The 20,991-nt window shown below is 42.8% G+C and overlaps 1 pseudogene; it reads left to right on the top strand.

Moving 5' to 3' along the window:
- Nucleotides 1-231: 231 nt before the first annotated feature.
- The window catches only part of LOC113836282, a 55,878-nt pseudogene continuing 35,118 nt past the window's right edge, over nt 232-20,991 (top strand).

A 20,991-nucleotide genomic window follows, 5' to 3' on the forward strand; every position in this document is an offset into this window, starting at 1 on the left:
AATTGGGCAACTCGGGTAAGGCTTAGAGAACGGATAAAAATGTTGCTCATTAACATTTTTTCTCTTTTTCCTGGCCATGGAACCATTCTTTAGATATCAGAAAAGTTAAATTTAAAAGTCTAAACGCCCGGTGGGGATGGGGAGAGCTAAGCAGATTCCACATTCAGAAGTCACACTGTTCCCAGAATGGCGTGAGAAACCACCCCACCCTGATGTCGCAACAGGTTTAGCATGGGAGCCAGCTACACCACTCCTCAGGTCTCTGTGACTCTCATACTGCACACTTGGTACCAAGCCATTGAGATGAATTGCGACCTCAAGCATATGACACTGCAGCCAGTGAAATGTACCAAAAAGCTGGCACGGTCAGAACATAACATTGGAAGGGGGTGTCTCAAACTCAACAGGGACCTTTGCCAAGTAGATACAGTGTGCTTGTTGCAGTTTTTGTTTTCACATCATAAATGACAAACGCTTCTCGAGTTTCAAAAGAAAAGAGATAAATAAGCTTCCATTTTATATCAATTAAGGTGTCAGGTTGTGAGGGACCTAAACACCTTCTCAAGAATAAAACAGAGAGGAAACATGGCGAGCTAGCCCACAGTAAGAGGTAAAATACAGAGAGAGCAGAAGCTTCCTCGGAGCAAAGCTGGGGGTATATTTCCTTGTCTGAAGATGTGATGTGGATAAAAAGGAAGGAAGGTAACTTCTTGATGAGGCCAAATGAACCTGTAAAGCGAACCTGGGAACTTGGGTCTAATGAGACTGTCGTTAGGCCTTGGGTAGCTAAGTGTGCTGGTCTTTTGATGCCTAAGGCTATTTACAAGCTTAAAGAAGCTGGCAGAAGTCTCAGGATGGTTTCACAGCCACTTTATTATGACTCTTCATTTATGATTTTCATTATGATTCTCTTTAGATTCCTCAGATAGATGCCTATGGCTCACAGATGGGGGTAGGGGATTAAAAAGCCTAAGTGTGGTGTTGTAATGAGTCCAGGGAGTTTGGAAACCATCATGTGGGTGACTTTGAATGTTTGGAATTGTGGGATGATTGCAGAGATGATTATCTGAAAGCAATGGTCAGGCCCAGTTGCCAATGAGTGCCTGAAAGAAAATGAGGCTCGTGGGAAACCCATCACAGACCCCCACAAGCTTCAGAGAGCAGCCTGGTTTAATTACGTCAGTCACTAACGGAGTGCAGGTGACTTACTTGTTTTGATCACTTGGCAGGCTTGCCTCCTTCAGGGATAGCCTATGATTCAAGATGCCAGGTCTATTCATGGCATGGATCAGATGTTCAGGACCTCAGAAAGGCTGCATCTGGCCCCTGGCTCTCAAGGCAGTGATCTCTTAAGGGAATTCTTTCTCGTTGTCTAAAGAGGCATGCAGAAGGAAATGGCTCCTCTTTTCTGCCATTGGGAAAATAGAATATTTACTTATCCACCTTCTTGCTTTTGTTGTATTAAAACAAGTATTTTTTTTCAGCACCTGTGTGCCAGGCACTGTGATCGATGCTATGGATAAAGCTGTCAGATAGGACCCTCATGGAGTTTACATTCTAATAAGAGTCCAACATAAAAAAGTGAATATTTAAATAAATATCTTAGATTGTAAAATGAACGCTGCAGAAAATAAATGGGGCAATGTGGAAGTGTACATAAAGAGGTGGAATAAATATGTAAAAGTCACCTTAGTGGGTACTCAGGTCTCACAGAGCCACAACTAGACAAAGGAGAAAACTGGATTGGGAAGGGGGGTGGCAAGCCACAGTAAAAATACAGTTGGAGCAAACCCATGGAGCAGAAACTGAGCCATGCTCTGACATAGCTGGGGTGTGGCCTGGTCCAGGGGAAATGATGCTGGGTGAGGGTGGAGGGACAAGAAAGTGACCTTAAATTCTGAGAGGACCCAGATGTTACTGGGGGCTTTTAAAGATAAGAGTAAGTCCTGGCTGCAAATGGCTGCCTGAGAGAAAATGACGAGCTTCATTTTAGCAAGATCACATTTGACTGCTAGATGGAAAATGTGTTAGAAAGTGATAAATATGGAAGCAATGAGACCAGTGAGTGATATGAAGTGATCGTAGGCTTGTACTATTTATGCCACCCGGTGAGGGGGGTGATATTGGCTGCTCTGGGGGTTCAGTGGGCATGTCTGGAGGACTTTCAGGTTCTAATGTCCTGGAACGGAGGATTAGAAACAGGAGGCTAGTGTCGGAGGCAGGGATAGTTTATTAAAAGGTACACTTCCCAAGGGAGGTGTGTTCCAGAGAAGAAAAAAAAGTTTAGAAACTCAACATTGATGCATTGTAAACAATGGGGCAGTCATTCTCGGGCTTTCTCACACATGTCCTGTTACATGTAGTTCTACATACAACTTCATGCATTTTGGTTTCACTAGTATTAAATTTCCACCTAGGGGTTTATATTATAGTATTATAATGAACCCTAGGGACTTTCAGACACCCTGGAGGGCTTCTGTGCCTATGCCAGTGGCTGTATTTAGTGGTGGTAGAGGGAGTGTGAGTGTTTCTTCTTTGAAACTAGTTTCTTTCCTGCACTAATTTTGTAGCCTTTATGCAAGGCTCTCTAGACCTTACTATAACCGATATTCTCTTGCCTCAGTGTGCTGTATTGTCCCTCCCTTAGACCTAAGACCTTCCAATACCATTCTAACCAATAGAGTAACGTGGTCTTTCAAAATTATACTACACAAAGCCATGCAAACTCTACTTTTTGTGCTGAGTTGTTGCTGGGTTGGTCCTAAGAGCTCCCTCGGGGAAGTGGGTGAGAAGGTATGGCCTCAAACACAGAGAGTCAGATCAAAGGCAAACAGCAGACTCATTTATTCAACAATGGGGAGAGCCTTATATACCCTCCTCCCAGCCCTAGGCTGCCTTCTGATCCATTGGCATTGAATGGTTGCCCCTCACTGGCTAGGCAGGCATGATCAAGACCTCTGACAGTGCCTGTCGCTAGGCCCTCAGGTAGACTCCAGGTTGGCTCATCTCTTGGCCTTGTAGGTCTTATCTTCCTACACTGAATCCTTGCTTGATAGACCTGGGAAATACATTACTTGAGGTTGCCCACCTTGAAAGGAGCCTGGGCTATGTCATGTGACTACATGCAAATGTTCTGGTCAATAGCCCCAGCTAAGGTCCAGTTGGCAGCCAGCCTCAACTACTAGCTATATGAGTGAAGTTGCCTTCCAGGCGATTCCAGCTCCCTCTGTTCAGTCACCCTCATCTCCGAGTCTTCTTCATGAGTTATACTTGGTTAGCAACTCTGTCGAACACCTGACAAGAAGCAACTTAAAAGTGGAAAGGTTTGTGTTGGCTTACAGGCCATGGTGGAAGGGAAAAAGTATGGCGGCAGAAACATGAGGCAGCCAGTCACACTGTTTGCATGCATGGTAGGAGCATAAAACAGGAAGTAGAGTCAGACTTTATAAGCTCAAGGCCTACCCTTAGTGACCCACTTCTCCAGTGAGACTCCACCACCTAAAGGTTCCCCAACCTTCAAACACCACCAGCTGGAGATCAGAGTTCAAACACACACACACCTATGGGGCAGGTATTTCACTTTCAACCACAGCTTCTTCCTGGTTGAGGTCTGAGATGTGGAGCCCAAATAAGTCAGTCCCATGATGCTCTGTCTAGATTCCGGAACCATTAATATTTGAAATAGGTTGTCACACAGCAGAGGTGACTGGAGCAGTGGGAGAAGAAATCTCTCAGGGAAGAAACAAGGAGTTGCCATGAAATTTGAGGACACACTTAGGGAACGAGTAATCACATGGACTAATTTAGGCATCTGAGTTTGCAGACATCGAGGCTGGAGGCTGTAGCCATAACAGCGTGTGGATTCCCCTAAACTTCACAGAACTGAGAGAGATCACCAAGGGCAAGAGATGGACAGGGGAGAGGCTGGTTCAAGGCCCTCTCTGAGGAAGTTGAGTATTTAAAGATAGATGAAAGAGCAGAGTTAGAAGAGGAGGGGAGGGAAGAAGGGAGGGAAGGAGATGAAATACTCCATCGAAAGTTAAAAAAAAAAAAAAAGATGAAAGTAGTCATTGGGTTGAGAGGACAGAGCACCCATGACCTTGAAAAGAAGAGTGTCAATGGGGGTGGATGGGATAGAAGCTTAATGGGCTGTGATCTCTCAGAGAAGCGAGAGTCATCTACTACTTCTGTTATTTCAGAAGTTGGGTCAGCCCTGCCATAGGCAGATGCCAATGGCTGCTCAAGTTGTAGTTTAACTGCTTAGAGAAACAAAGGTGCCTGTTTGTTTTGGTTTGAGACAGTGTTTTGCTTTGTAAGAGCCCTAGCTGTCCTGGAACTTGATCTGTAAACCAGGCTGGCTTCGAACTCAGAGATCCTCCCGTCTCTGCTTCCTGAGTGCTGGGATTAAAAGTGTTTGCCATCACCACCCAGCTCCAGCACACAGTTTTGACATCAGACAGAACTGGGTTGAAACAGCTGTGGCCATATTATTTAAACGTATTGAGTTTCTTTCTCTGTAAACTGTAAGGGAGTTTAAAGCAAAACCCCCGTTTTCCCCAAACCCCAGATTCTGCAGTGGAGGCTGGAAACTGACTTACAAAAGACAGACTTTGCAAATCCAAGGTACCCTTGCCTTAGGAGAGAAACTCAGAGATAGTAACTAGAGGGGTGGTTAGAATCAAGGCTCTTTTACAGCATTAACAAAAGGCAGTGAATGTGTAGAGAACTAGCAAGGGCTTTTAGGGGTGGCAAACTGTGGGAGGTAAGTACATGGGGAGCAAAGACTAGCAGAAAATGAGGGCTATTTTAGTAAAGTTTGTTAAATTGATTCCTCTTGGTGATTCTGGAGTTACCTTAGGGTTGTCAGGGGAGACAGAATCACAAATGGAAATTTATGTCCTGCTTTTAGGGAAATAGGGAGGAGGGCACAGGGACTTTTTTGCCTGTGCTGTTTCTCCATTGTTTTTTAAGTTAAAATAAGCCATATGTTGAAGTGATGTATTTTGGGATTCTAACCCTCTACAAGGATCAGGACGTTAATAGTCTGGGGGCAGCAGAGTTGGCTAAGTGCCTTTTCTTGCAAAGCATGAAGACAAGAGTATGGTCCCCCAGAAACCACATAAATAGTAATAATAATAATAATAATAATAATAATAATAATAATAATAATAATAATAAACATGCATGCTGGTGAATGCTATAAAGTCAGGGAGTAGGACAGACAAAGAAATGAATGACAACACTAGCTATATACAAGAAATATTTGCAGAGGAGTCCTCAGTCCAAGAATCAGAGCCTCTTAGGGAAGTTATAGAGCAGAAGGGGAAAGGAACTGAAATGTGTCCCTTTTGGCTTGAGGAGGTGTGTCTGGGGAAATAAGGCTGGAGATGGACTGAGGAAAAGTACGGCATTCATAGACATCTCTTGTAGCCAGTATCACTATCATGGAGGACCAGTAGAGGGACATGGGCATGAATGCAGAAAAACAAGTCACATCAGTCCTGGGGAATTGTCATTGTTTAACCAGAATGGGGAGAGCTTTACAGACCATGGCTAAAGACATGTTTATAATCCCAAAGCTAGGGAGGTGGAGATAGGAAAATCCTTGGGGTTCACTGGCTAGCCAGCCCAGAAAGACCCTGTCTCAGAGTTCCAGGGCAGCCAGGGCTACACAGAGAAACCCTGTCTCAAACAAACAAACAAAAAACAAGGACCACAGTTTCTGAGGAACAGCACCTCAGGTTGTACTCTCTCCTCCACACACGTGCACCTGTACACACACACACACACACACACACACACACAGAGAGAGAGAGAGAGAGAGAGAGAGAGAGAGAGAGAGAGAGAATAATAGGCTGGGCATGATGACAAATGGCTCTAATTCCAGCATTTGGGACACAGAGGCAGGTGGGTCCCTAAGTTCGAGGCCAGCCTGATCTACATAATGAGTTCCTGGACAGCCAGAGATACACAGAGAAACCCTGTCTCAAAACAAACAAACAAACAAGAATAAAAAGAACAAAGATAATAACACTGCTTCATGGATTGTTAACAGCACAAAATGAGACAGGATTTTGGCGAAAGTTCAGGCATATAGCAGTTGCTTTATGCTCATATTTAAAGCCCATTTTACTGGCCAGGCACAGTGGAACACCCCTGTAATCCCACAATTTGGAAGGCTAAATCAAGAGGATCATTACTCTAGGCAATTTGGGCCTATGTAGTGAGAATTTGTTTAAACAAAACAAAATCACACACTTACAAAGCAGCTACTTGTGTGCTAGGCCCTGTGCAGCAGTGACAGCATATAAGGGTTGGAAGTCCTAGCTCATGGTTTTCAGAAACTCTGCAGGCTAGTGAGGAGCTACACCTACAGCAATTGTGTCGGAGAAGAAGACCATGACAAAGAAAAAAGCCTGGACACTGTATTGAGAAAGGCTTTTCTGGCAGGTAGGATTTTGTCTGCCACTCAAGGCAAGAAGTCAGTTCCCCGGGTGGACAAGCTGAGGAGAAATTCTCGGGCAAAGGCTGGGGACAGTGAGTAGCTGGGTGTTACTCAGGTGTACTCTATGAAGAACTGGTGTGTGTGGCAGGGGGGTGGGGGAGATGAGGGATGAATCCAGAAGATGAGATGGAATGGTGCTAAAGAGGCTGCTGAGAAAGGATTTTTCAATTTTATCCTGTGGGAGCAGGAGGCTGAGTACTTCCTGATAAGGAAGTGACGAAACTAGTCCTGCACATGAAAATGAATTGGGTGTTTTCTTAGCTTTGCAAAATGCCTTGATCTTTGAAACACACACACACACACACACACACACACACACACACACACACACACACACGCACACACACGCACACACAGAGATACACACACACTCACACACAGACACACACTCATGTACACACAAGCTCACAGACACACACACTCACACAACCATGCGCGCACACACAGACACATACACACACACACAGACACACACACAGACACACAGACACACACGCACACACACAGACACACACTCACACACACACAAGGTGCTGTGCTTTGTTTCCCAGTCACACCTCTACAGTGCCCTTCTTCCCTTGTTGAGAGACACTCCTGGACCCACTGGATAGAAAACACACCCAGAAACAGTGTCCAGATATGTTTCCCATGGTCATATGTGGCCGAGGATAACTACAAATGCGCCCCAACAGAAAACATTAAACTTTCTTAAAACATTGTGATTTATTTTACAATTTATTTATTAACTTATTTTTGTATTCAGCTGCATGGTGTTTGAGCACAATGAACATGTTGAAATGTCAAAGTTATGCTCCCCTAAAAGGAAAGCCGTTGGCTTTTTCTACACAGAGGAAAGAAAAATTTAGCTTTCCATTCTTTCTTTGGTAAATAATGTCAATCTCATATGAAGTGGTGATCAAACAAAAACAAAAGAGTGGGCTAGAGAAATAGTCTGGTGGATAAGAGCACTTACTGAACAGGCATGGGGTCTGAGTTTGAATCCTAGCACCCATGTGATAACTGAGTGTAACCGAGCCCTGCGGGAGACAGACAGGAGTCTTCTCTGGGACTTCCTGGTGCCACCCCAGCACTAGCATCAGTGAGAGACCCTGTCCCCAAAGAATGGCAGAGGGATAGAGCAGACCATCTGATGTCTCTCCTCTGGCCTCCATATGCACAAACTCACATACATGCATACCCTTCCCTAACATGCATGCATGCCCTACTTACATGCATGCATACCATGTGCTACACACATGCATACCCCATACTCACACATATGCATACGTGACACTCACATGTATGCATACCTTACTCTCACAAATACACACACTCCACACTCACCCTCACACAAGCAAACTACATACTCACATACACACAGAGCTCACTCTCACACACATAATCCACCCTCACACACACGCATACCTCACTCACACACATGCATACCCCACACTCACACTCACACACACACACACACACACACACACACACACACACACACGCATACCCACACTCACACACATGCTTACCTCACACTCTAATATACACATACCCCACACTCACATACATGCATACCTCACTCATCCACATGCATACCCCACACTCACACACATGCATACGCCACACTCACATATACACATGCCCCCCCACACACATAAATACTCCACATTCATACAAAGCAGGAAATAAGTCGGTAGAGATGCAACTGGTAGTTATATGATAATGACCTTTAAATCTTGTGATGTTTTAAAATATAAGTTTTATAAGTTTGAGATCTGTTATGCCTGATTTCGTCCTCATGCTGAATTCGTTTTTGTATCTACTTTTCCACTGGAAATTTTGTATCCTTTTTCTTAAAGAGCATTCTCAGAATCGAGTATGTTTTAAATACCACAAAGCCCGGATAAGCTACCGAGTGCTGCTCTCTCTTTTATTGGTTTCCCTAAATCTGCCTGCAACTTTGCAAACAGTCGTTTTATTAAAACTACCCCAATTTCACAGTTTCAGCATGCCATCTGTTGCCAGGACCCTGACGGATGCAGCAGTATTCATATTAGTCATAATCTTTGTTCATCACTTACACAACATAGTCTTTTATATGTACAAGGAACTCCATAATAATAAAAAGAATATGTGATACATAAGTATGCTATACATATTTCTTTCTACAGCATTTGCTATGTATATGGCATGCATATTTAAAGAACTGTTAACACTGCTCTCCGGAGGAACCTGGGAGACAGAGACTAGACAAGGAAGTGTTTTGATTGTATCTCCCTTTCTTTATTGTTATTTTCATGTTTATGTATTTAAGTCTCAAGATTTCGATTTAACTTTTACTCAAAAAAAATCCCCTAGGTACTTTTTTGAGGATGGTTAAAATTTAAGCATGAGGGTTCACTTATGGTTAGTCTATACGGTTTGTTTTTGTTTAATTATTTTAAATCTTTTTTATTTCTGTTTTTTTCAATACTAGGAATCAAACCCAAGTCCCCATGCATGCTAGGAAAGTATTCTACCACTGAGCTACACCCCCAACCTTTTATGCTTTTCAGGCAGGGTTCCACTCTTTTCTCTGTTGGGATTCTCCTGCCTCTGCCCTCTGGCAGCCAGGGGTGTATTTGTCAGCACTGCATCAGCAATATGGCTTATTTTGGCCTGCCATTCCTTACACCGTGCTGAATAGAACAGTAGTTTTCAGGCTGGCCCTTGCTCAAACTTGCTCTATAGTTCAGAAAACATTGGCTACCAGGCTAAATCTATCCCTTAATACTTCATGGAGCAGTTTGCTCCGTTTTGAGCACAAACACTGAAGCAGAATGACACAAGAAAGAAAAAAAAAAAAACACCCTCTGTCCAGCACAAACCATAAGGCACAGTACTGGCAAGTAACTTATTTATGAACATAAAATGCTGCCTCCTTTAAACTTATCAAATGAAATAAGAAACACATGGAAACATGAGAGGGGCTGGAGAGATGGCTCAGCTGTTAACAGTGCTACCTGTTCTTGAAGAGGACGTGGGTGTAATTCCCAGCATCCATGTGACAGCTCACAACTGTCTGTAACTCCAATTGCAGTGATATCAGACTCCCTCTTCTGGCCCCCAAGGGGATCAGGCATGCAAGTAGTACACAGACATACATGCAAAAAAAAAAACATTCATACACATGACGGGGGTGGGGGAGGAGTATAAGAAAAGCCAGGTTGTGCAGTGATCAAGCATACCAGACCAACAATGGAGGCAACCCCCTCACCAGAGGGACACTCCCAATTGGACACAGTAATATCTTACTGTCTAATCATCAAACACTCCAGGGGCATGCATGATCCACAGGCAACTAATTCTTCACTTGGATTCAGTCCTGGGGCTCAGCTTCCAACTTATTTCATTGCTGAATGTGACCTATTCAAACCCTTATTTATCCAGACCCAGCCCTGAAACTTGCATCCTGAACCTGTTCAGTGCCTGAGACCACCAGGGGTCTGCCTCTCCTTTCAGATTGGTCTCTCTGTATCTTTTCTAGTCACCTGCAGTGTCTTTCTTGGCATTGTTTTCAGTTCTCTGATCTTGCTTTCAACAAGGTCTCTTTGAACCTGTCACCTCTTTAACCCTTTTAGTGCCTGTCTATATCTCATATACACATATCATTATGTGAACTTTAGTGTGTGATCTAAAAGTTTAATATCAGTAATTAAGACTGAATGAAAGTGCTTGTGACCGCTAACAGCCAAATGGGTAGCACTTGGTGAATCAAAGCCAATAAAACTGACAAAGATTTATTTTTTTCAATGAATTCTCACATCACAGAGAAACAAACTCAACCATCAACATTTCTGATGTGACTTACTCTTTTGGCAGTGAGATACTCTGAAGTATGGCGCCTTGGAATCTTGAATACTTTACAATGAAAATTGTAATTTCAGAAGCAAGGTCTTTCTGATTGTCTGCCCTCCTATTCACTGCCTGTCTCCCCTGAACTGAGGTGGAGAAATCAAAGTTAGGGTTTAGAGACATGGTTCAGTGGTAAAGAGCTGGCTGCTCTTGCAGAGGACCTGAGCTCCCCCACCCTCCCCCAAGCAAGCCATTAAGACCTGGAGTGGTCTCTCTCCCTTTTCTTCTCTCTCTTAAGAAGGCACACGCCAGAAGATTCCTGCCCCAAACCCAGGCAGATGAAGTTCTCCATGAAAAGCTGAGGAGAATCTGAAAGGGAAGTCCTCAAAGGGGTAGGGGAGGTATGAGGCCCTCACCTGCCACCAGTTGTGGGGGTACTCTTATCCAGCCACATTCTTCACTCATGCCCACTCTTTATCAAACAGCACAGACAGTTTTTGCTACTGTGTTAGTTTGTGGTATTGTGGTTTTTTGTTTTTTTGTTTTTGTTTTTGTTTTTGTTTTTGTTTTTGTTTTGAGACAGGAGCATACCCTGAGGCCCAGATGGACCTTGTATTTAACATAATCTTCCTGACTCACTCTCCTGAGCGCATGTGCAACCAGGCCTGCCTGGGCATTCTTTTCTAGAGGTTCACGTGCTATATAAACCTTTGAGTAAGTGAGTCTGTTTGGCTTTCCTTGTTAATCTGTCTTGCCATAGGATTGTGATGAATAAGAAAAGGGCCTATTTTATCCAACCCTACACCAACCGATGTTTTCCTGTATTGGAGGATTGCTGGAGCTGATGGTCTCCCATAAGGAATAAACTAACCTAATGTTATTCTTTCAAATAACGCTTTTAAATTATTTTTACTTTATGTGTATAGGTGATTTGCCTGCATGTGTGATGCACCTTGTGCATGCAGTACCTGTGGAGGCCGGAAGGGGGTGTCAGGTCCTCTGGAACTGGAGTTACAGAGATTATTCAGCGGCCCTGTGAGTGCTGCCAAATGAAACCCAGGTCCTCTGGAAGAGCAGCCAAAGCTCTTAACCGCTGAGCTGTCCCTCCAGTCCCGAATGTTGCTGTCTTAGCTCCATTTCCTGTTGCTGTGATAAAATATCCTGACAAAAGCAACTTTCACAGAGAGAGAGAGTTTATTCATCTCACAAATCTGGTGACAGTCCATCACTGCAAGGGATCCAAGGCAGGAAGCAGCTGGTCACATCCACAGTCAGGGCAGAGACTGATGCTTGCTTGCATGCTTCCTGTTGCTTAACTGGCTGTCTCCTTTTCATCAAGTTCAGGGCCCAGACCATGAAATGGCGCCGCCACCCACATTCAGGACTAGCGTTCCTACTCCACTGAACACAATAAGATCTCTCCTGGGTGTATGCACAGGCCAACTCAATCCGAACAGTTCTTTATGGAGACTCCTCCCAGGTAAGTCTACATTGTGTCAATGTCTCAGTCACCGTTGTCCTGCTGTGAAGAGACACCATGACCACAGCAGCTCTTACAAAAGAAAGTATGTAACTTTCTTACAGTTTTAGAGCGTGAGTCCATGATCATTGTGTTAGGAAGCAGACAGACATGGTGCTGGAGCAGAAGCTGAGAGCTTTACATCCTGATCTGCAGGCAGCAGGCAGAGATAAAGTGAGAGACGGAGACAGAGAGGGAGAGAGATGATAGATAGATAGATAGATAGATAGATAGATAGATAGATAGATAGATAGATAGATAGATAACTAGGCATGGCATAGGCTTTCGAAACTTCAAAGCCCACCCCCAGTGACACACCTCTTCCAACAAGGCTACACCTCCAAATCTTTCCCAAACAATTCTGTTAATTGGGGACCAAGCATTCAAACTTGAGCCTGGGGCGGGGGGCGGGAGGGGGGGCGCGGATCATTCTCATTCAAGCCACCATAGTGAAGTTAACAATTAACTAGTATCCTCACAGTTGCCACTGAGTAGTGGACATTAAAGTAGCACTTTCATTCTCTTCAGATCTTGGAAATGCTCGCCAAGGTGTCCTCTCTGAGAAGAAACAACGTTACCAGAGGATGGTCTTCATTTCCACCCACGGATCAGGTTCTCCTAGGTCTCCAGAGGACTGAGGCCAAAGGCTGCTTTCCTAGCAGGTTTCAGACCAGCAACATGGACTGCCGTCCTGAACAACTCCATGTAAGGGGAAGACCCGAAAGACAACTTTTGTGTTTGAGTCTGAAATGGCTCCCACAAACCCACATGTTTGAAAATCTGGTTCCTGACTAGTGGTGCTGTTTTGGTGGGTCCTGAAACCTTTGGGACATGAGACCTGTCTGATGGATGCAGGTCACTCCAGACAGGACTTTGAAGGTTAGAGCCACTTCCAGTTCTGGTCCATGTTTCCTCTGCTTCCTCTTCTACTGTTACATCCCATCACTGTGGATGGCACGGCCACGCCAACCTTCCATTTCTACCATGAGGCACAGAAATGAGCTAAAAAGAAATCTTTTTTCCTCCCCTTCAGTTATTCCTGTCGGGTATTTTTGCCACACGGAGGAGAAAAAGCAATTAATACAGTGGCCAAATTTGATAAAAAGCAGGGAAGTTTGTTGAGTGGGAACTCACATTTCACATTATGGTCCAGCCTCTATGTGGCCTGTTGGGATGGAGGCTTTGGAGCCAGGGGATGCAGCTGAACTACCATGGAAACAAGGAAATAGAACTGTTCACTATGCAAATTTAGGCACACAAAACTATAAATGCAGGGGCACAGAGAAAAAGGCCATTAACATGGAACCCACTGGCTGTTTGAGGTCCTTAGGTAGTTTGCCTACAATTTACTTGCACCAGACACCAAATACCTCTGGGAAGCAAATAGCTTCTGGAACATACTCCGGCAGTAGTTCCTTCCCTACACAACTGAAATATGCAATCATGTGACTTCACTCCACCCCCCCCCACCCCGCCCAACCAAAATACTTTTCATTCTTGCCATGCCTGAGATTCTTTTAGTAAGACAAAACCTTCCATCCCACAATTAGAGATGAGGCATGGTGCCCTGGGAGGTGGAGTATACCGCTTAAATACAGAGGAGGGTTGTCATGGGGAGACCCTCTGACATCTCATCGTAAAAATTCTTTCTTCTCTTGGGAAGCCATGGAATTAACAGGCTGCGACATTGCCTATTGTTCTTAAGCAAGGCACATAATCTCTTTGTCCTCTCTCAGAAGACAGACTTTACACATGTGCTATGTGCCAAGAGACAGGGACATCTACAAGTGCCCTGCTTGGTTTAGAAACCTTGCCCTCACCCTTGATGTTTCTCTAAAGCAAAATGAAGATGCCTGCCCTAGATTGGCTGACACTGGAAAACCCCAAAGGTCTGGGAGAGTATGTGGAAAGTTAACACCCTGACTCACCTCCTCATCACCTTGCGTTTTTTGCAAAGACTTGTAAGAAGAGAGCAGGCCTTTATCTTCTCCCAAACTAGACAGATAGATAAATAAACAAATAAATTAAAAAAACACCCCTATCAGTTCCTGGGTCAAATCATTCTGAGTACTAAAGAATATCAAATGGAAAAGACTCCAAAAACGGGAAAATTCAGTGTAGGTAACGCCAGATTCTTTTGAACAACGGCCATGATTGACAACTTTATTATTGTGTAATTGATATACAATAAATGATATATAATTGAAATGTATTGTTTGGTCTATTTTGGCATGAGAATGTAATTATAACATCGTCACCTCAATTGAAAGAACGGAAACATCCACCCCCCACAGTTTCCTCCTACTCTTTCGTAATCTTTTCCTACTCTATCTCCCCGTTGCTCATCTACCAGAAGCCACCAATATGTTTTCTGTCACTACAGATTGAAGGGACCAGCTCCCCTTTCAGCAGCCATAACAGCCGAACACGTACTTGTCATAAACTTGCCTTGGTCACTTAGAGGTCAGATGCCTGCCTTGTGACAAGGAACCAATCAGAAGTTAGTCACTAGAAAGTCAGATGCCTGTCTTGTGACAAGGAACCCATCAGAGGTTAGTTAGTCACTAGAAAGTCAGATGCCTGCCTAGTGACAAGGAACCAATCAGAAGTTAGCTGGTGGCGCTATGCTTTACGACCCTGGGTGTGCTTTACGGACAAGTGCACAACAATGACGCACAAAGCATAGCAACCACCCTGGGAGGGCCTATGGGCCATAACAACCAGTTGACCAATCAACACTGGGCAAGCCCTCCAAGCCTGGAGGCACACCAATCATGAGCCTGTGTGTACCCCTAGACACTCCCCTTAAGCTGTCCTATAAGATCTCTCGGGAGGCCCTAGGAGCTGTCTTTTGCTAGCCATCCGCCATGGCGGGTGGGTGAAAGACCCAAGCTAACATGGGGTTAAAGCCTCGTGCAGTTTGCAGCAAGCTCTCGAATCCACCTGGTGATTGGGGTGACTGCAGTCGTGGCCTGGGATCCCGGATACCTGAGTTTTCCGGGGGTCTAACACAGATAATTTTCAATTTCTAGACTATAGTATAAATGTATAATATATATATATATATATATATATATATATATATATATAGTATAAATACTAGACTATAGTATTACACATACTCTTGTTTTTGTGGGGACAACATCTTGTTTTGTAGCCATGCAGCCCAGGGTGGACTTGAAATTCTGATCCTCTTGCCTCCACTTGCCAAGGGCTGGGATCACCAAGCTTAATTTGTTCCTTTTTATGGCTGCTTTCCCTGGGTCTTTGAGTTTTCATTTCTGAATGATTGTTAAGTAAAAGTATCTAAATAAATCTGTTCCCCTTTTAACCCATCTTCTGCTATAGGCTAGGAGTGCTGGCTGTAACTCTGTGAAGTGTGAAGACACCCATAGACATCCACTGTGTGAATACACAAGTTTGTACATGCCTACCGAAGGGCATTTGGGTTGTTTCCAGTTTGGGGCTGTTGCAAAGGAAGGATTAGACACATTCATGTGCAAGTCTGTAAAGACGCGTGCTTTCGGTTCTCTTGGGGAAACACCTAAAAGTGAACAACTGGGCGGTGTAATGGAGCTGCTTTCCAAAATGGCTGCACCCTTCATATTCCAACCAGCGGTACCTAGGTGTTCATCTCTTCTGCCTTCTTCTAGCACCTGGCACAGTCAGTGTTGGTTGGCTTTTTTCTTTTGTGTGGTTTTGTGAGTTAAATCCAGGTTCTCGAACATGCTAAGCAAGCACTCTACTATTGAGCTACATCTCCAGCATGGTCAGTCATTTTAGCTTTAACTGTCCATTTGGTGTGATTTTGATTTTGATTTTCCAAATGACTAATAGAACCAAGCATCTTCTTATTTGATTTGAGTCTTTATTTATCTTAAATATCTCTTTGGAACTCGCTCATTTAAATACTTTTTATGTTATTGAATCTTCAGATATATATATATATATATATATATATATATATATATATTATATATATCTGAAGAACATAAACATGTAGGATGTAAGTTTATTATCATATATGTCTTCCAAAAGACCTTATTCCAAAACATAAATGATAAGTTGGATTTTTGATTTTTTTTACTCCTGGTTTTCTGTTTCACTAGTCTTCTATCTGATCTCTATCATTTCTTTTCTCTGCTTAGTTCAGGTTTTATTCTTATTTAATCTCTCTCTCTCTCTTTGGTGTGTGTGTGTGTGTGTGTGTGTGTGTGTGTGTGTGTGTGTGTGAGCATGTGTGTTCATGAATACTTTTTATTTTATTTTTGTTTGTTTATACAGTCTTGTTGTCAGTCTGTTCTACTTTAATTTCTGCTACTGCATTAAAATGCCCGACTAAATGCAATTTAGCAGTGGGAGGAGGTTATTTGGCTTATAATTCCATGTTATAGTCCGCAATTGCACCAACATCCCAGTGGAATGAGTTTGAGACCGCTGTCATACCATACCCACAGTCAGGAGTACAGAGGAAGAGAGAAGCATCATGTGGCTTGCTTGCTGCTACCGTTCGTACTCATCCTGCTTTCTTCACTCTTACACAGCTCAGGGCCCAGCCTTCCCAGTCAAATAACTATCACTATAACCCACCATAGACATGCCCACAGGCCAAACTGATCAAGACAATTCCTCATTAAGACTCTTTCCCCAGGAAATACTAGCTTGTGTCAAGTTGACTGTTAAAATTTACCAGTACATACCTCAAACTGGCCTTGAATTCACAATCTTCCTACTAAGCTAAGCCTTCTGAGTGCTGAGATTATAGACAAGCACCACCATGACCAGCTAGTCTCTGTCTTTTAATCACAATGTTTAGTCCATTTACATTTCATATGGCTAGATCCAAATTAGCCGTCTTGTTGTTTGTTCTCTATTTTGCTTTGTTTTAAAGAGGGTTTTATATCACAGACTAGGCCATCTTGGAACTCATTACATAGCCCAGATTGGCCTCACACTTGTGCTAATCCTCCTGCCTCAGACTCCCAAATGCTAGGATTATAGATATAAGCCACTATGCCCAGATTCCATTTGACCTATATAGTCTTGATTCCCTTTACTATCTTTTGCTTCACATCTTACTGATGTCATTTTTTCAATGATATGAGTGTATGTTATGATTCTATTTTACTTCCTTTATCAACTTACTACCTATAATGCTGCTATTTTAATGGGTGTTTTAGGGTTTATAATATATATAATTATATATCTTTATATATAAATATAAAAATTATATTCACCTAGGATACACCTAGTCACATACTATAAGATTCAGGTAAGGATGTCCTCCATTTCTTCCTCCTGGTATGCATGCTATTGCTTCCAGTATTTTACTTACGCATCTACTATAATACCAACAAAACATTGTTATTTTTGTTTAAACCATCAATTTTAAAGTTACAAAGATTTCAAATTTTAAGAAAAATAACCTTATATATTTTTCCCTCAGAGTTACCCCTTTTGTCGGTCTGGTGCTACTTTCCTTCCTCCTGAAACTTTTCCTTTATGTTTCTTGTATGCTAAGTCTGTTAGTGATGTATTCTTTCAGCATTTATGTCAAAAAACACCTCTGATTCCCCTTCATCCTCGGGAGATGTTTTCACTGGGCTAAGTGTCTAGATGACAGTTTAGTTTTTTTCAACCGCTTAAAGATGTCACTCCATTGTCTTAGCCTTGTGTTATTTCTTAGGAGAAATCTATGGCAATCCCTATCTTTGCTCTTCTGAACATTTGTCTGTTTTTTTACTGACTGCCTTTAAATATTCTTTCTTCATCACTGATTTTTGAGCTATTTGATTGGGATAGGATTTTGTGGTGTTTTCTTCATGACATTTTTGGGCTGAAGATTTGCTGAGTTTCTTCTATCCATTTGTTTCTTGTTCTCAACAAAAATAAAAATTTTTCATTTCTTCAAATTGTGTGTTCCTTCCCCTCACCTATAGGATACTGGTGGCGTGTTAGTCTCTGAGGCTGTCACACGTTCTAAGCAAGGATGCTTTCATTCTTGTTAGGAAGTTTTTGCTAACGTTTTCTTCCTGGGCTTTACTTGTAGATGCCTTCTTTTGCTTTGTCTTCAAGTTTACAGATCTTTTGCCGTGAATCCCATTGCTGTGATTTTCTTCTCAGATTTTAAATTTCTTAGTCTTTAGAATCTTGATTTAACATATTTTTATGTCTGTTTAACTTTTTAAGTATCTTGAACATAGTAACAATAGTTGTTTTAATATTCTTACCAGTAATATCTTTACGAGTGTGTGTGTGTGTGTGTGTGTGTGTGTGTGTGTGTGTGTGTGTGTGTTTTTAGCAGCTTCAACTGATTTATTTTTTGTAGGTTTTTATTTTTAGGTATATGATATTGTAAATTTTAATACACTGGGTTCTGGTATTTTCATATGGCAATACAAAATTTTCAGCTTTGTTCTAGAATGCAGTTATATAACTAGAAAATACTGAGCATTTTGCATCAGTTTTTACAGTTTGTGAGGTGGGATCAAGCAACAAGACACTATGCTCTTAGAGCAGAGGATCTTAGCCTTCCTAAGGCTGAAGGCCTTTAGTGCATCTCCTCATGTTGTGGTGATCCCTAACTGTAAAATTATTTTCATTGCTACTCCATAACTGTAATTTTGCTACTGTTATGAGTTTGTCATGTAAATATCTGTGGTTTTCAGTGGTCTTAGATGACCTCTATGAAAAGGTCATTTGACCCTGAAAGGGGTCAGGACCCACAAGTTGAGAAACACTGTCTTGGAGAGTCTTTGTGTCTCCGTGTAAACAAAGATGAGCCATCCTTTTCCATAAAGGTGTAGTAAGCTAAGCTACTATGAATTAAATTGTGTTCCCTCCACCTCCAAACTTAACAAGTCAACATCATAGCCTCCAAGGTTATGTTTATTGGAGGTGGACCCTTTGGGGAAATGCTTGGTTAGGTGACATCAGGAAGTTGGGTCCTGATGATGGAATTACAGCCCTAATGAGTTGTGAGTTATCAGCCAGATAGCTGTATCCTTCCGCCACATTGGAACACAGCAGGAAAACACCATCATCCACAATCAAAGAAAGAACTCTCTTGAGAAATCAACCATGCACATGGATCTTGGGCTTCTCGTTTTCAGAACTGTGAGAAAACACATTTTTGTTTCTTAAGCCACCCAGGCTATGATACTGAATCAAATGAGACATCGGGAAGCATTTCAGGCTTTGTTGTCACTGCTCAATTCTGCTACAATAGCATGAACACAGCTACAAACAGAATGCACACAAACGGGCCTGGCTGTGCACCTATGTTTTGTTATGTGCCTGCAATGTGAGTCGCATAGGCATATCAAAAAAGTCCAACTAGTCACAAAGTGTGCTTAGCTGTGGGCCACACACTAACAAATGGTGGATCCCTCTATCCAATTTCTACCCAGATATGCCTTTTCTGTCTAAGTTATCTATTTCTGGTGTCTTATTGGGAAGTAAGAAGCCTGACTGGCACATTTAGTCCAGCCCTGTTTCGTAAGACACAGACTCATAAGCTTCGGAGAGACAATACAGCCAGCCATTCTGCTTTTCCTCATCTGCCAGAGAAGAATTCTCTACATAAACTTGCCTGTATTACCTGCCACAGCCTCCAGCAACCAGAGACTGCAGAAGGCTGTCTGATTTAATGCTACAGTCTTCTCCTGAAGAAGGGTTTTGTATAATTTTTTGCTTCTCTCTCCTGCAGATTGCCCTTGCTCTTCTGCGTGAGCTATTTGTTTCGTTGTCACCTGCAGCACATGACTTTAGACAGACACAGCTGAGCAGTCACAGTCATAGCTCAGCTCTGCTGTGGGTGACAGAAATGACGTGTGCAAGAGGCACAGAGACAGACGAAGTAAAGCAGGATGTACGATAAAGCAGGTTTCTCCATTCGTCTATTGGAACAGGGGACTCAGTAAAGTGCACCACACCTTGCTGAGTTCAAACTGACTGGAGCTGTTGACATCTTTTCATCCAAGCACTTCACTGTGAGACCCGGACTTTGCTTTTCAAACCAAGTACCTCACCTAATAAAAATGCAATGCTTAGCAACAGAAACGGATTACAACTATATTTAGCCAAACTAAAGCTCTCTAAAAATGTACTGGACGATGTGATTGACACAATTGGTGATTCCTCTTGTCTTTTACTGATAGCAGCCACCTGGTTTGTATTCTGGCATGAGAACAGTCCCACAAGTGGGAAGTGATTTGATTTGTCAGGAGAACGAGGAGAAGGCAATGGATGTAGATGAGAAGGAGTTCTGGGCCAGAAGTCCCCCTGTCATTAAATTCTCTGTCTACTCCTGAGTATTTGATCTCCAATTTCACTCTGAAAAATATAATAACTCGTTGAAAGAGAAAGCAAATCAAGATTATTTGGACATCGGGAAGACCATACCTAAGATTTGAGGGGAAAAGTGTCTTTCCCAAATGTGTATGGTAGTGAGTCGTGCAATTGTACTACAGTGTGTGTCCTTGATACAGTTTGAAGAGAATGGTGCTTTGCCTCTGGGATCCTCCTGCCCTTAGCCTATAACCCTAGTTGAATCATGAGGAAAACATCAATCAAATCCCACTGGAGGAGCATTCCTCCTCAGAAGAGCATCCTAATGATGACAGAGAGCTGTCACAGCCAGGAGGAGCTTGTAATAGGGGATCCCAGGGCAGAGAAGGGACAAAAGAGGAAGCCTGAATTTCACCCCAGTGAGTAGTAGATTGATCCCTGACATTAATTCAGCAAATGTCCTGAGGTGACTAAAGGTGTCAGGCATAATGGGAGCCCCCTGAAAACCTCAGGCAATTCTGTAAGTCTAAATCTGATTTTAAGTGTTGTAAGGAAGGAAGTGAACTATCCCTTTTACTGAGCTTTGTTCTTGGCCTTATGCAGTCTACTGCAACTAGTGTTTGCCTTCTTCTCTGAGCTATCTGAGACATGTAAGCTGAATCAAAGTCCCAGTGTGATAGCTCATGCCTGTAATCCCAGCACTCGGGTGGTCAAGGCAGGAGGACCTCAAATTCAAGGCTGCCTTGGGCTATTTATTTCCAAGCCGTCCTGGGCAATATAGTGAGATCCTGTCTCATGAAACAAAACAAAACAAGTATAAATGAAATCTGAATCTAGATTTTAA

This window comes from Cricetulus griseus, chromosome 6 (genome assembly GCF_003668045.3).
Source record: "Cricetulus griseus strain 17A/GY chromosome 6, alternate assembly CriGri-PICRH-1.0, whole genome shotgun sequence".
Taxonomy (NCBI): domain Eukaryota; kingdom Metazoa; phylum Chordata; class Mammalia; order Rodentia; family Cricetidae; genus Cricetulus; species Cricetulus griseus.